Source organism: Thamnophis sirtalis, unplaced genomic scaffold, assembly GCF_051295495.1.
Source record: "Thamnophis sirtalis isolate CommonGarterSnake01/CBP01778 unplaced genomic scaffold, rThaSir2_p1.2 scaffold_6, whole genome shotgun sequence".
Taxonomy (NCBI): Eukaryota; Metazoa; Chordata; class Lepidosauria; order Squamata; family Natricidae; genus Thamnophis; species Thamnophis sirtalis.
Window position 1 is genome coordinate 79796468 of NW_028261386.1, and position 13210 is coordinate 79809677.

Here is a 13210-nt window from a genome sequence, read left to right on the forward strand (position 1 = left end):
CACTGCCCGAATGCATGAAGGAGGCAGGTGGCAGGCTCCTTCGTCCTCGGCTATTGCACACTTTTCTTTCTCCACCTGCCCAAATAAGTGAAGGAGGCACTCACTGGCCACTAAACCACCCACTCGCCAGCATTCAAACCAGCCCGCTTTCTCTCTCCCGGCATGGGGCTCTATGGAGGGGGAGAGAAGGTCCCTCCCAAAACCCTGGTGATAGCAGCTGAGTGATGGAAGGAGGAATTCTGGGAATTCTGAAGTTCACAAGTCTTAAAGCTATCAAGTTTGAACAACCCTGGGGTTTTTTTCTAAAGGGTTAGGGATGCAAGGGTCTTGTAACTTGACAGCTTTAAGAATTGTACACTTCAAATGCCAGAGTTCCTGAGCCAATATGATTGGAGGAGGAATTTTGGGAGTTGTAATCCATAAGTCTTAAAGCTGTCAAGTTTGAACACCCCTAGGGTTTTTTCTAAAGGGTTAGGGGTGCAGGGGTCTTGTAACTTGACAGCTTTAAGACTTGCGTGCTTCAAATGCCAGAGTTTCTGGGCCAACATTTTGGTTGCTAAGCAAGAACGTTGTTAAGTGAGTTTCATCACATTTTACAAGTTGACCACTCCCACCCGGTCACATGACTGCAAAGCCACTCCCACCCAGTCACATGACTGCCAAACCACTCCCACAAAGCAGGCCACACCTACAGAATATGTTCTAAAAAATTTGAAACCCACCACTGGTATGAGCCCAAGGAAAGATGCAGCTACTTTAAAAACATTGCAAACAAATGCTCTATTTCATATTCTTATGTTCTTTGATGCCTATTTTTGGAACCAGATATGAAGCTCTCAGAGTATTTAATAAACTTTTTATTGCTATGATTCTTTAAAACTTATGAGCATTATATTTGATTACTGGTAAGAAAATATGCCTCATCCTGCTCTTTACTCAAGCCAGAGTTTTCCTCTCTCAGAATCCTTGGAACTTTTACTAGAATGCATCCCCCCTCACTATGGTAGCTTTTGCAGTAACATGCAATCATGTTTGGAGTTATCGAGGAAAACATCTAGTAAAATGGCTAATGGAATCTCATTTCACCAACAGAACTGGGGGTCTTTAAACTCAGTGGAAAAACAGGATGCAGGCCACGCCCACCCCAGCTCCGCGAAGGGAAAAAAGTCACGATACATCATGTGACAGCAACGTGACGCACAGCAAGTTGGATACCCATGATCTTGGACACTAAATGTGAATGATTGTCCTTGAATTCTTATTGTAATGTGAAACCAACATTAGGTCTAGATTTGACTGTAGGATTAGGCATCTGGGCAATAAATACAAATCAGGTGCTTATTTGATATGAACTTCTTCTAGTATCTACACTACAATTAGCTACGATTAGTATATCTCCAGCCAAACAGAGTCTGACTTTTTAAAAACCCTTTCTGCTTGTGCCATTTGACTTGGCAGGAAATGCTGTTGATATGACCAAAGAATGAATGGTTGGCAGGAACAGAAAAGTTCTTTGATTCCCTTTTTGCCCTGTTCCTTTGTAATCAGCTTCACACTTACAGAATTCTAGCTGAATGTTGTTTATACAGCTTTGAATGTCAGGTAGTTCTTATTCAAGGATGAGAACAATGCATCCTCAACAGCAAGGCTAAAGGCCACAAAGGATTTTTTTTAAACCCATAACACTGGGAAAAACTGATGTGTTCATTCCGTGGCAACGTTAAAAGAATGTCATGACATGGTTAAAGCACTCTGGCCATTCTGAGTTACAGGTCTGAAATGGTAGGAAGGAAATAACCATAAAGTTATACAAAGTACTCAAATGATAACAAGAAGATGTTAATGGCATAAGAATATTAATTGGAGGCCACCTCTAATAGCATCAGAACAAGTGGAAGCACCGAGCCCGTGATGGTGAACCTATGGCACGCGGACTTCAGGTGACACGCCGAGCCATCTCTGAGGGCACGCAAATCGTTGCCATAGGTCAGCTGCAGTGCACATGCGCACGCCAGCCAGATGATTTTTGGCCTTCGAAGGGCCGGGGGATGCTGTTTTTGCCCTCCCCAGGCTTCAGGAAAGCATCTGAAGCCTGGGAAAGGTGAAAAATGGGCCTACTGGAAGTTCACAAGCAGGCCATTTCCAGCTTCGGGAGGGCTGCATTGACCCTGGTCTTAATGAAGCACAGTGGTCCAAAGTCCTCTTTTCTGTTTTCAACTTTTGCATCTCATTTGGAAACCAAGGACCCAGAGTATGGAGGAAGAGGCCAATCAAGCACAGTAATCCCACGGTCATTGAACCAGTTTTTAGTGCTTTTGGCAAAAGTTGCTCTCATCAGAAAAGAGGACTTTGGACCACTGAGCAACATGACTTTGGACCACTGTGCTTCATTAAGACCAGGGGCAACGCAGCCATTTACCAGGAGATTTTGGAGCACTTCATGCTTCCTTCCCCAGACGAGATTTATGAGGATGCTGACTTCATTTTCCAGCTGCCCACACTGCCCAAAGCACCAAAACCTGGTTCAATGACTGTTGGATTACTGTGCTTGATTGGCCAGCAAGCTCACCTGACCTGAACCCCATAGAGAATCTATGGGGCATTGCCAAGAGAAAGATGAGAGATATGAGACCAAACAATGCAGAAGAGCTGAAGGCCGCTATTGAAGCATCCTGGTCTTCCATAACACCTCAGCAGTGCCACAGGCTGATAGCTTCCATGCCATGCAGCATTGAGGCAGTAATTGCTGCAAAAGGGGCCCAAACCAAGTACTGAGTACATATGCATGCTTATACTTTTCAAAGGTACAATATTGTTCTTTGTGCAATCCTTGGTTTATTGATTGCATGTAATCTAATTTTCTGAGATGGTGGATTTGGGGTTTTCATGAGCTGTACGCCATAATCATCACAATTAGGACAAATCATGGCTTGAACTATCTTGCTTTGCATGTAATGAGTCTTATCTCATATATTAGTTTCACCTTTTAAGTTGCATTACTGAAATAATGAACTTTTGCACGATATTCTAATTTTTCGAGTTTTATCTGTGGAAGAAAAACATATCTATTGAATTCGCTAGGTGGCGCTATTTGTTTTGAAACAGCAACGTTCTATTTTGTGGATGAAAAGGGATCAAAAATGTACAGGGAGGAAAAAGGATGCAAAGAAAAAAAAATCTGCATTGGTTCAGAAAAGGACCAAGGACAAATGACTTTCTAATCTGATCTAGAAAAATTGGGACATGATTCTGATACAATTTCAATCATAAGATCTAGTCTGAATTTGACCATTTGAATTGTTTTATCCAGTTTGATGCAATGAATCTCCCCCAAATATGATTTGGTTCTGAAACTGATGAATCTTCAGACTGAAACTTGCACATCTCTAGTATAATAGCCATCGAACTTCAATATAATTTCTGCATGGTAAAAAAAATGAATTTGCTTCAAATTATCTTTGGAAACAATTGATCCAAACTGTAAACTAAGAAGAGTACATAGTTTTCACTTGGATTATCCAATATCCTTCAATCTTGCTCAATCATCTATTATTTCCTCTCACTTCAAAACAGGATCCCATCATAAAATATGAAAGCCATTATCTCCCCTGTGAATTCTCAAAGAAATATATCATAAAAGGGATAAAAATGTCACAACCCATTTATAAATAGCAGACAGATCATGAATAATAAGACATTTCTTCACAGAAAGGAATTGCAGAGGATAAAACAATAAGATGAGGTTTGTGTCTATTGTGCAAGCTTATCAATCTTAACAGCTATACTGCAGTACAAAAGAAAACTGTCACTCTTGAGCCAAAAGACCATTCAGCAACTTTTTCCAAGTGCATGACATATTTAGATAATACAGGTAGTCCTCGACTTACAAAAACAATTGAGCCCAAAATTTATTAAATGAGGCATTTGTTAAGTTTTGCCCCATTTTATGATGTTTCTTGCCACCATTTTACAGTGTTGATATGTTAGTAACATGGTTGTTAAGTGAATCTGGCTTCCCCATTGATTTCGCTTGCCAAAAGGTTGCAAAAAGGGATCACATGACCTTGGAATACAGTAATGGTCATAAGTGTCAGGGTAATAGCTGATCAACTGCTGTAATGTAATACTGCAACGATGACGCAATGATAGCAATGTGACAGCAGGGTTATTTGACTGCCACCAATTTTAAGGGGCTGTTTTATAAGAGAGGTCCTGTGACGGTGTCTCTCCGTGTGTGCTTCTGTGCTATGGTTGATGATTGATTGCCTGACTTTGCCTAGTATGTGTATGTATATATTCCTTGAAGGTAAGCTACTATTTGAAAGACAAACCTCTGTTTACTGTATTTTGCTCCTGGGTTGTTTCAAAGTAGTTGTACTGTTGGACCATAAGTATGAACGAGTTGCCGAGCATCTGAATTTTGATCATGTGATCATGGAGCTGCTACAAAGATTGTAAGCGTGAAAAATGGTCATGTCACTTTTTCTTGTGCCGTTGTGACTTTGAACAGTCACTAAATGAACTGTTGTAAATTGAGGACTATCTGTACTACCGATGCAATACTAAAACTCTTGTGTACCCTACTTATTTTAAAACCAGACTTTTGCCAAAAAGTCCTATCTAACTGCACAATATGCGATCGATTCCATCTTAGGGCCCTTGCATCACATACCAGAATACCATAAGGCATCCTATGACTCAATTAGAGATTTCAGCTTAAAACCATTAAGTGATTTAAAAGCTTGGAGCAGGACTGGAAACTAGGTTCAAAGGATATTTGATTTCCAATGCAGGAGAATCAAAACTAGTCAACTCTCTTTAATCTATACTTGGCACCAGGCAACCCACCGGCATTCTGGACTGGCTGCAGTTTATGCATTGTTTTTAAGAGTCATCCAATGTATATCCTTTTAGAATACTTCAAGCAAAGCCACATTCACTTTTGCAAAACCACAGCAACTTCCATCTGGATCCAGCAAACGGTTCCAACATGCCAGGGGTAAGATACATTTTCCCCCTTTTCTGGAATAATGCTGAGATTTAGCTTGAGGACTTTTAGTGTTCCAATGCCATGTCCAAGTCCTCCTGCCTTTTTTCTTCACCAGTGTTTGTAACCAGTCCCTTTATCAAAACAAAGAATCTTTGATAGGACATACATGATTGGTTGATGGCTAATGCAGTGGAAATCCATTGCACTTCTCAAATAATTGGAAGGCTTTTTAAAAAATTGATGGATCCTTTTTTTTAAAAAAATATCACTGTATGTAAAATGATCTACATTCAATTTCTGGCATTGAGATAGTCTCAATATGACAGCTTTTAAAAAAAAATTGGAAGCGTATTTTGGTTTGAAAGGGTGGCAATTGACCCAAAAAATAAGGCAGTGTAGGCTCTTATACTTATTACTATTTACTGTACAGCAAGGATATACAATCGGTATTTACAACATAATCTGGAGGTGGGGTTTCCACATAGTATCAGGTTTCCTTCTGAGTCACCCTCTCAGAGACTATCCCCCCGTAACTCGCCTTCTTCCTTCCCCTTTTCTGGGTTCATCAAGAGAGGGTGAAAAGAAAGGAAACAGCTGAATTCACTATAGTGTGCTCAGCACAGCTTGACTTTCTCCTGGATCTGCTGAGATCACTTTCTTTATTGGGGGAAGAACTTCTCACAGGGTCTTCTGCTCTGTCCTTCCCCAGAGACCAGAGCTTTGTCTTGTGGTGGGATTCAATTTTTTTTCTACCGGTTCTGTGGGCATGGCTTGCTGGGTGTGACAGGAGAAGGATACTGCAAAATCCCTATTCCCTCCCCACTCTTGGGGAAAGGATATTGCAAAATCTCCATTCCCTCCCTACTCCAGGGGAAGGTTACTGCAAAATCCCCATTCCCTCCCCACCCTACTAACCTGCTTTCCAGCTCCGTTCTCCTGTGCAGGGCAACAAAAGAAGACCCAGCCAATCAGCTGGGACTCGGGAGGCAGTGAATAGATCAGGGGTGGGGCCAGCCAGATACTGTCTGCAGCCACCTGGGTCCCTTCTTTCTGTCTTGAAGATGCCCTCTTTCTGGGTCTTCATCTTCGTTCCTTCAGGGAAGCTATCCATGGATCATTTTTCTCTTTCTCCTGAGCAACTGCCAATTACTCTGCATACTAACTTAACTTCACTCTCCAACTTTTTTCTTCAGACACTCTTGTTTCACGCAATCTTTTTCTCTCTAATTTTGGTTCAGACTGGGCAGCATGTTGCCTGGCAACTGAAGTTGTGGGTGTCCTCACTAAGCTCTAGTACTCAATACTCAAATAATATCATACTGAACCAATAGGATTTCTGTCTCTGCACCATCCCACAACAGCCCTGGCTATTAGCCAAGTCAACTCATCACCCCTTGGAACAGCACAGCTAGCCTTCAAGGCCCCAATTGAGCCTCCTTTCCTTCCCCTCCCCAAACATTTGCTGACTCACAGCAGCAGAACTGCAGCCAGGCCAAGCCATTAATAACTATATGCCACAGAGATAGAGGTAAATAAATAAAAAGGTGTCAGACTGCAGGGAAATCTTTTTATCTGAGATCTTAAACTGTTGTTACTCATCAGTGTATTCAAAGGCCAAACAGGAAAAGAAATATTTGGAGGATTTTGCAAAAAAAGAAAAAAAATGAAACTAAAGCTTTTTACTCCCCAGCCTCTCAACGGACTTTCCAATGGATGCTTTCTACAGGGTGTTGTAGAACTGTGGATGCTGTTTCCAGGACTACTTGGCTTATAATGCCTTGCTATAAAAAATATCTGAACAAAGGACTGAAAAGGGAGATTGCTTATATTGTGGTTACTTATCCAGGAGGAAAGGTTGTGCAGCTATGTTCCAACAAAAGCAGTGGTCCAGAAAGGATACTTCTTACTCAGGCCCTGGAAATCTTTGAGAGATAGAAGTGAAACCTATATATGAAATTCCATATAAAAGGCCATTTTCTGTGGAATTTATTTGAGAGATAGAGGTGAAACCTATATATGAAATTCCACAGAAAAGGCCATTTTCTCTGCCTTATAACCAGGTAACTCTGGTTTTTAGAAACCTATTCCCCCCACCCCCAATGGTGGGTTCCTTAGACTTCAGATGCAGTAATGCCGGCAACAACACACACACACCGCCCCTCTGCAGTTCTTCATCTTCTGTAGGATGAAGGGTGAACCTGGGAGGAATGAGCAAAGAGCACTAAGAGTGTAGACCAAGAGTGTATTCCCCCAGGAAGGTCAACTATGGTGTAAAAGCCATCCCAGCTGCCCAGCATAACTAAAAGGTAAAGGTTCCCCTTGCACATATGTACTACTCATTCCTGACTCTAGGGGGTGGTGCTCATCTCAGTTTCAAAGCCGAAGAGCCAGCGTTGTCCCAAGACATCTCCGTGGTCATGTGGCCGGCATGACTAAATGCTGAAGGCACATGGAACACTGTTACCTTCCCACCAAAGGTGGTTCCTATTTTTCTATTTGCATTTTTACATGCCTTCGAACTGCTAGGTTGGCAGAAATTGGGCCAAGTAACGGCAACTCACTCCATTACATGCTGCTATGGATTCGAACCGCCAATCTGCTGACCTTTCTGCTCAACAAGCTTAGCGTCTTAGCCACTGAGCCACCGCAGAGTTCTGATACAGGAGCCAGCATAACTAGCTGGCTCCTATATCAGGCAAATGTGGCAAAGAAAGATTCTGAAGGTGGATGGTTATTTTATGACAAAAGCAAAGGCATCATTTCATACATGTGGGAGAAGGCAAAATAAACAATTCTTGTATTTTAGTAATAGTACTTAGACTTAGCAACTCAGACTTATATTAGGGTGACCAGACGTCCCGCATTTGGTGGGACAGCCACGCTTTTTCATAAATTTTCCCGCGTCCCGCACGTTTCTTTAAAAAACACCCAGTTTTGGCGCTCGCAGCTCCCTCGCTCCCCCACCCATCAGCTGCTAGCTCGCTGGGCTGGCTCATCGTTCCGTTCTATCCTACAAATTTAAGCCCGCCCAGCCTGCCGCTCACTGATTGGCTGGACTCCGCTTAGCTGAACACGCCTGTGCGAGTCTCCATTTCATTTTGTCTTTTGGGGTTGCAGCTGCGCTTACTCACTGGTGAGTAATCATGTTATGAATTGGTACCGGTGGGAATCGGGAGGCGCTGGGAGGAGGAGACAGCCCTCCTCTCCTCCTTCTCCCCCTTTGCAGAGTTCATTTCACCTCCTCGTGTCACAGCCAGCCCCTGTGCTGCGCCGCCACGGGCGGCAGAAGTTCTGGAACCGAGTGGAAGTTCTCTGCGCGATTGAAACAGCCGCCGCCGCTCGTGCAGAGAACTTCCACTCGGTCACGGACTCACAGAGCTTCTGCCGGTGTGGCGGTGACCACACTGCGAGTCCGCGAGGCATGGTTGCATCCTGCCGCCCTCCCCTGTGGCTCTCCTGCCGCGGCGTCCATTTCAGTCACGCAGAGAACTTCCACTTGCTTCTGGGGCTGCTGCCGCCCGGCAGAAGCCCCGGGAACGAGTAGAAGTTCTCTGCGCGAGGTGAAACGGCTGGCAGCCGCCTCGCTCTCCTGCCGCAGCATCCATTTCAGTCGCGCAGAGAACTTCCACTCGCTTCCGGGGCTTGTGCCGCCCGGCAGAAGCCCCAGGAACGAGTGGATGTTCTCTGCGCGAGGTGAAACGGCTGGCAGCCGCCTCGCTCTCCTGCTGCGGCGTTCGTTTCAGTCGCGCAGAGATCTTCCACTCGCTTCCGGGGCTTGTGCCGCCCGGCAGAAGCCCCAGGAATGAGTGGAAGTTCTCTGCGCGAGGTGAAACGGCCAGCAGCTGCCTCGTTTTCCAGAATGGGAGGAGGGAATGGTCACACGTGGGTTTTATCACAGCCTGATTGGTCCAAGGCTGAGAGGAAATCTATAAATACCGGTGCCTGTCCATTGCTGGCCCAGATTCTCTCTCAGCCTGGTCCAAGCTGTAGAGTAGTTGGATAGGTTCTATTTGTTTTCTCCTTTTGGGTGAGTTCTATTCAATCTGATTCCTATTTGGCTAATTGGGCACTTTAAATTTAAATTCTAAATTGATCTGCTGCGGCCCCAAGGGACAGATCTCTGCCTCGGGCGGCTGGGGGAGAGCCCAGTGGGGCGCTAGTCTCCCCCCCGCAGGCCAGGAACCTTTGCCCGTCCCCGGGTGCGGGGGTGCGGTTCCATTCAAGTTGCTTCGTTCAAACTACTTTGAAGAGGCTGTTTTTTTGCAGCAGGAAAGTGAAAGAGAAACTTCAGAGCCTCGAGGCTCGAGCGAGCAGATCGCTCCGGAGGGGCCTCGCTGCAGGCTTCTTTGTTTGTGTTGCCGGGGAGACAGAGCAGGGGGGGAGAGCTGCTCTCCCTGCTCATTTTAAAGTAATGGCTAGAAAAGCCTGGCTGGACTGCTGGTGATTATTTCCAGCCCTTTTCTCCCGCACGGAGTTCCGGTGGCCATCTTGGAGGCTGCCACGTGTGTGAGGCCTGGCCCTTATCGACGGGCCTAGTGTGGCCTAGTGAGAGGCCTTGAGCCTAGGTCTCCCCACAGGCTTCAGGCCCTGGTCTCAGGTGGGACTTTGGAGGCCGATTCCTGCTCCTTTCGTCGGACACGTGAGTGGGGCATGGACGAGGGAGCGGAGATTCCCCAGGGGCAGGGGGCAGGCCCTACTGGGAGGAGGCCCTGGATCAGGAGGTGGGGGGGAGGGCTCCCCCTCAGAGATCCCTTTCTTCAAGGCGCCCCTCCAGTTCTGTCTCTAGGGATGAGGCAGCTCGCCATAGGGCGCTGGAAAGGACCTTTGCCAGGGCAGAAAGGCAGGCCCAGTCCTCCAAGCCTTTATCTAGGGACAGATCCAGGTCCCCTGTTAGGCCCATTTCAGAAAGGTCTCTACTTAGAGGTTTTAGCCCGGCTTCTTCATGCAGCTCCCCTGGTAGGTCGCGGGCCTTCTCCAGGAGGGGGCGTTCTCCATCACCCATAGATGATCCTCTGGAGGGCACGTCCAGAGGCCCCTGTTCCCCCCAAAGGTTGACCCCTCAGGGCCCTGCTTCTACTTATGGGGATGTGGAGGATCTGGATAATCTCCCTGAAGGGATTAAGAGGCTTATTTCTGCAGCCATCACTCGGGGCATTGCCCAGCGGGACAAAGGCTCCCTTTACTCTAGGCATGGGGGGCTGAACAGGGCTCAGTGTCGGGCTTCCTCCCCTTCCATGATCAGTGAGACTTCCTTCCTGGGTGGGGGGGGAGTTACCCCAGGAGATGGGATTCTCAGATGATGAGAATACCACTGTTTCGGAGGAGCCTTCTTCTAAGGTCCTATTTATGCCCGCCTTGTTTAAAGTTCTCTTGGATAAGGCGAGGCACACCACCAAGGTCGGAACTGGGGATCCTTCTGTGCCCCCCCCCCAAGGGATCCCGACATGGTCATGTTCTCTGCCATGGCCACCAACAAGGAAGAGATCCCTGCCCCTCCCTTGTTCCTTGAGGTTCTGACTGACCAGTGGGCTAAACCTTCTAATTTCTCTTCTCCAGGCAGTACCGACCGTCGGCATTATAACATGGAGCAAACCTTTGCTCAGGCCATTCAGCTCCCGATGGTTGACATCCCTGTGGCAGCATTGGTGTCCTCCCCGGTGGTGTCGGGCGATGCGGCAGATAAGATGAAGCCGGAGGATAAGCGCGCAGAGCTTACTTTGCGGAAGAACTTCAACGCCACAGCGTGGGCCATTAAGGCGGCGGCTTCAGCTTCGTACTTTAATCGTGCCACGGTCATGTGGCTCAAGAAGCTGCAGGCACGCATTCCCATACAGGAAGACCGGATCCATCAGGATCTGGTCAAGATTCTGGCAGCGTGTCAGTTCTCAGCTGACGCGACCTTGGACACGGTCAAGTTTGCTTCTAGCGCCCTGGCCACCTCGGTCACCTCCCGTAGGCTCCTATGGTTGTGCCATTGGCGAATGGACAACAAAGCGAAATGGGATTTGGCGGCTGCCCCCTTCAAAGGGCCCGTCTCTTCGGGGAGGCCCTTACTCGCATCCTCGTGGAGGATAAGGATAAGAAGAAGGTCCTCCCCTCCACGGCTAAGAAGGCCGAGAACAAGTCACGTCCCTTCCGTAGGCAACGGTATAGGGCCCCTAACTTCGGCTATAACCAGCGCTTCTCTTCTTTCTCTTCTGACAGGCAGTTCTTGGGGCAGCCCTTCCAGGACAGGAGCCGTTTCCAGGGCCAGGCTCGGCGGCCCTTTTGGGGGGGAGGCGGCTGTCCCTTCCGCAGGGGGAAGTGACTCAAACCCGAGTCATCCCATCGGCGGCCGCCTCGCTCTTTATGCGGACCGGTGGGACGACATCACGTCGGACACCTGGGTTCGAGCCACAGTTCGTTACGGGCTCAGGTTAGAATTTCTCTCCACTCCTCCAAATCTCTGTTGGTCGTTCCCTCCATCCCGGAGTCGAGAGCGCCGCCGCCTGATGAGTCAGGCGATCGCCCACCTCCTCGAAATCCATGCTGTGGAGGCGGTTCCTGCAGGGGAACGGGGCCGGAGCCACTACTCAAATCTCTTCGTGGTCCCGAAGAGCACGGGGGGTTGGAGAGCAATTCTAGACCTCAAGCGCCTGAACAGGTTTCTGGTCTACAGGCGGTTCAAAATGTCATCGCTCAAGTCCATCCTTCAGGGCATCAGGAAAGGCGATTTCCTGGCCTCCGTGGATCTCACGGAGGCCTATCTTCACATTCCCATCCTGCCCGCTCATCGCTGGTTCTTGAGGTTCTCCCAAAGGCCCCACCATTACCAGTACAGGGCTCTTCCCTTCGGCCTGGCCTCGGCCCCGAGGACCTTCACAAAGGTCCTGGCTGCTCTGGCGGCCCATCTGAGATCGGTCCCGGTCCGCCTCCAATGTTATTTAGATGACGTCTTGCTTCAGGCGGGCTCCCTGTCTCAGGCCGTTTCAGATCTTCGGATTACCATTCGAAGCCTCCAGGCCCTGGGGTTCTCGGTAAATTTCGAAAAGAGCCATCTCACTCCCTCCACTCGCATTCTGCATCTGGGGACAGTCATAGATTCCAAGTTGGGGGAGGTGCGTCTGTCTCAAGAGAGGCAGGTCAGCCTTCGTCGGCTGGCAGAGAGCGTTCGCACAAAGCGCTCCGTTTCCATCCTCTCTCTGTCACAGTTATTGGGCAAGATGGTCTCTTGCATAGGGATTGTCCCGTGGGCCAGACTCCATCTTCGGCCCCTTCAATGGGAGCTTATCCCCTATCAGAGGGGACGAATGAGCAATTCCCTTCGGACTCTCCGCATCTCGGCGGGGGTCCGTGCATCCCTGGTGTGGTGGCTCTCCTCGGCCATCCAGCGGGGGTGTCTGTTCTGGGAGCCGAGCAGGGTGACCGTCACCACGGACGCGAGTCTGTTCGGGTGGGGGGCCCTGGTGGGCTCTCGGATGGCTCAGGACACATGGACGGCCTCGGACCTCCGTCACAACATCAATTGGCTGGAACTGAAGGCGGCGCGTCTGGCCCTGAGTCACTTTCGCTCCTCGGTGGAAGGGAGCCACGTTCTCCTCCTGATGGACAATGTGGCCACCAAGGCGCACATCAATCGTCAGGGCGGGACCCACTTGAGAGCCCTCTGGCTGGAGGCTCTGCGATTGGGGTCGTGGGCGGAGAAACACTTACAGTCTCTGGTGGCGGGGCACATCTCGGGACTCTCCAACGTCCAGGTGGACTGGCTCAGTCGAGCAACTCTGGACAACGGCGAGTGGCCACTCCACCCGTTGCTGTTCCGGGAGATCTGTCGTCGGTTCGGGTCCCCCCGGGTGGACCTGTTTGCGTCTCCCGAGAACACTCAACTCCCGTGTTTCTTATCCCGTTTCCAATCCAGCTCAGCGGAGGGCACGGATGCCCTCAGGAGCCGGTGGCCCCCGGGCCTTCTCTATGCCTTTCCCCCCATTCCGCTCATCCCAGGGACCGTCAGGAAGGTGGTGACGGAAAGGGCCTTGGTCATTCTGGTGGCCCCGTTTTGGCCCAAGAGACCCTGGTTTGCGGACCTGGTTCAGCTGTCGGTGACTTCCCCGTGGAGGATCCCGCAAGGGGAGGTGGTCTTACAGCAGGGGGCCCTGATTCACCCAGAGCCTCAGTGGCTTCAGCTGACCGTTTGGCTCTTGAACGGCGGCTTCTAAGGGGGGCTCTTCTGTCTTCCGGGGT

The 13210-nt window shown here is 48.7% G+C and overlaps 1 long non-coding RNA gene across 4 annotated transcripts in view; it reads left to right on the forward strand.

Moving 5' to 3' along the window:
* LOC106554925 (uncharacterized) overlaps positions 1 to 13210 on the forward strand; it is a 49302-nt gene that overhangs the window by 13919 nt on the left and 22173 nt on the right. The window lies entirely within an intron of this gene.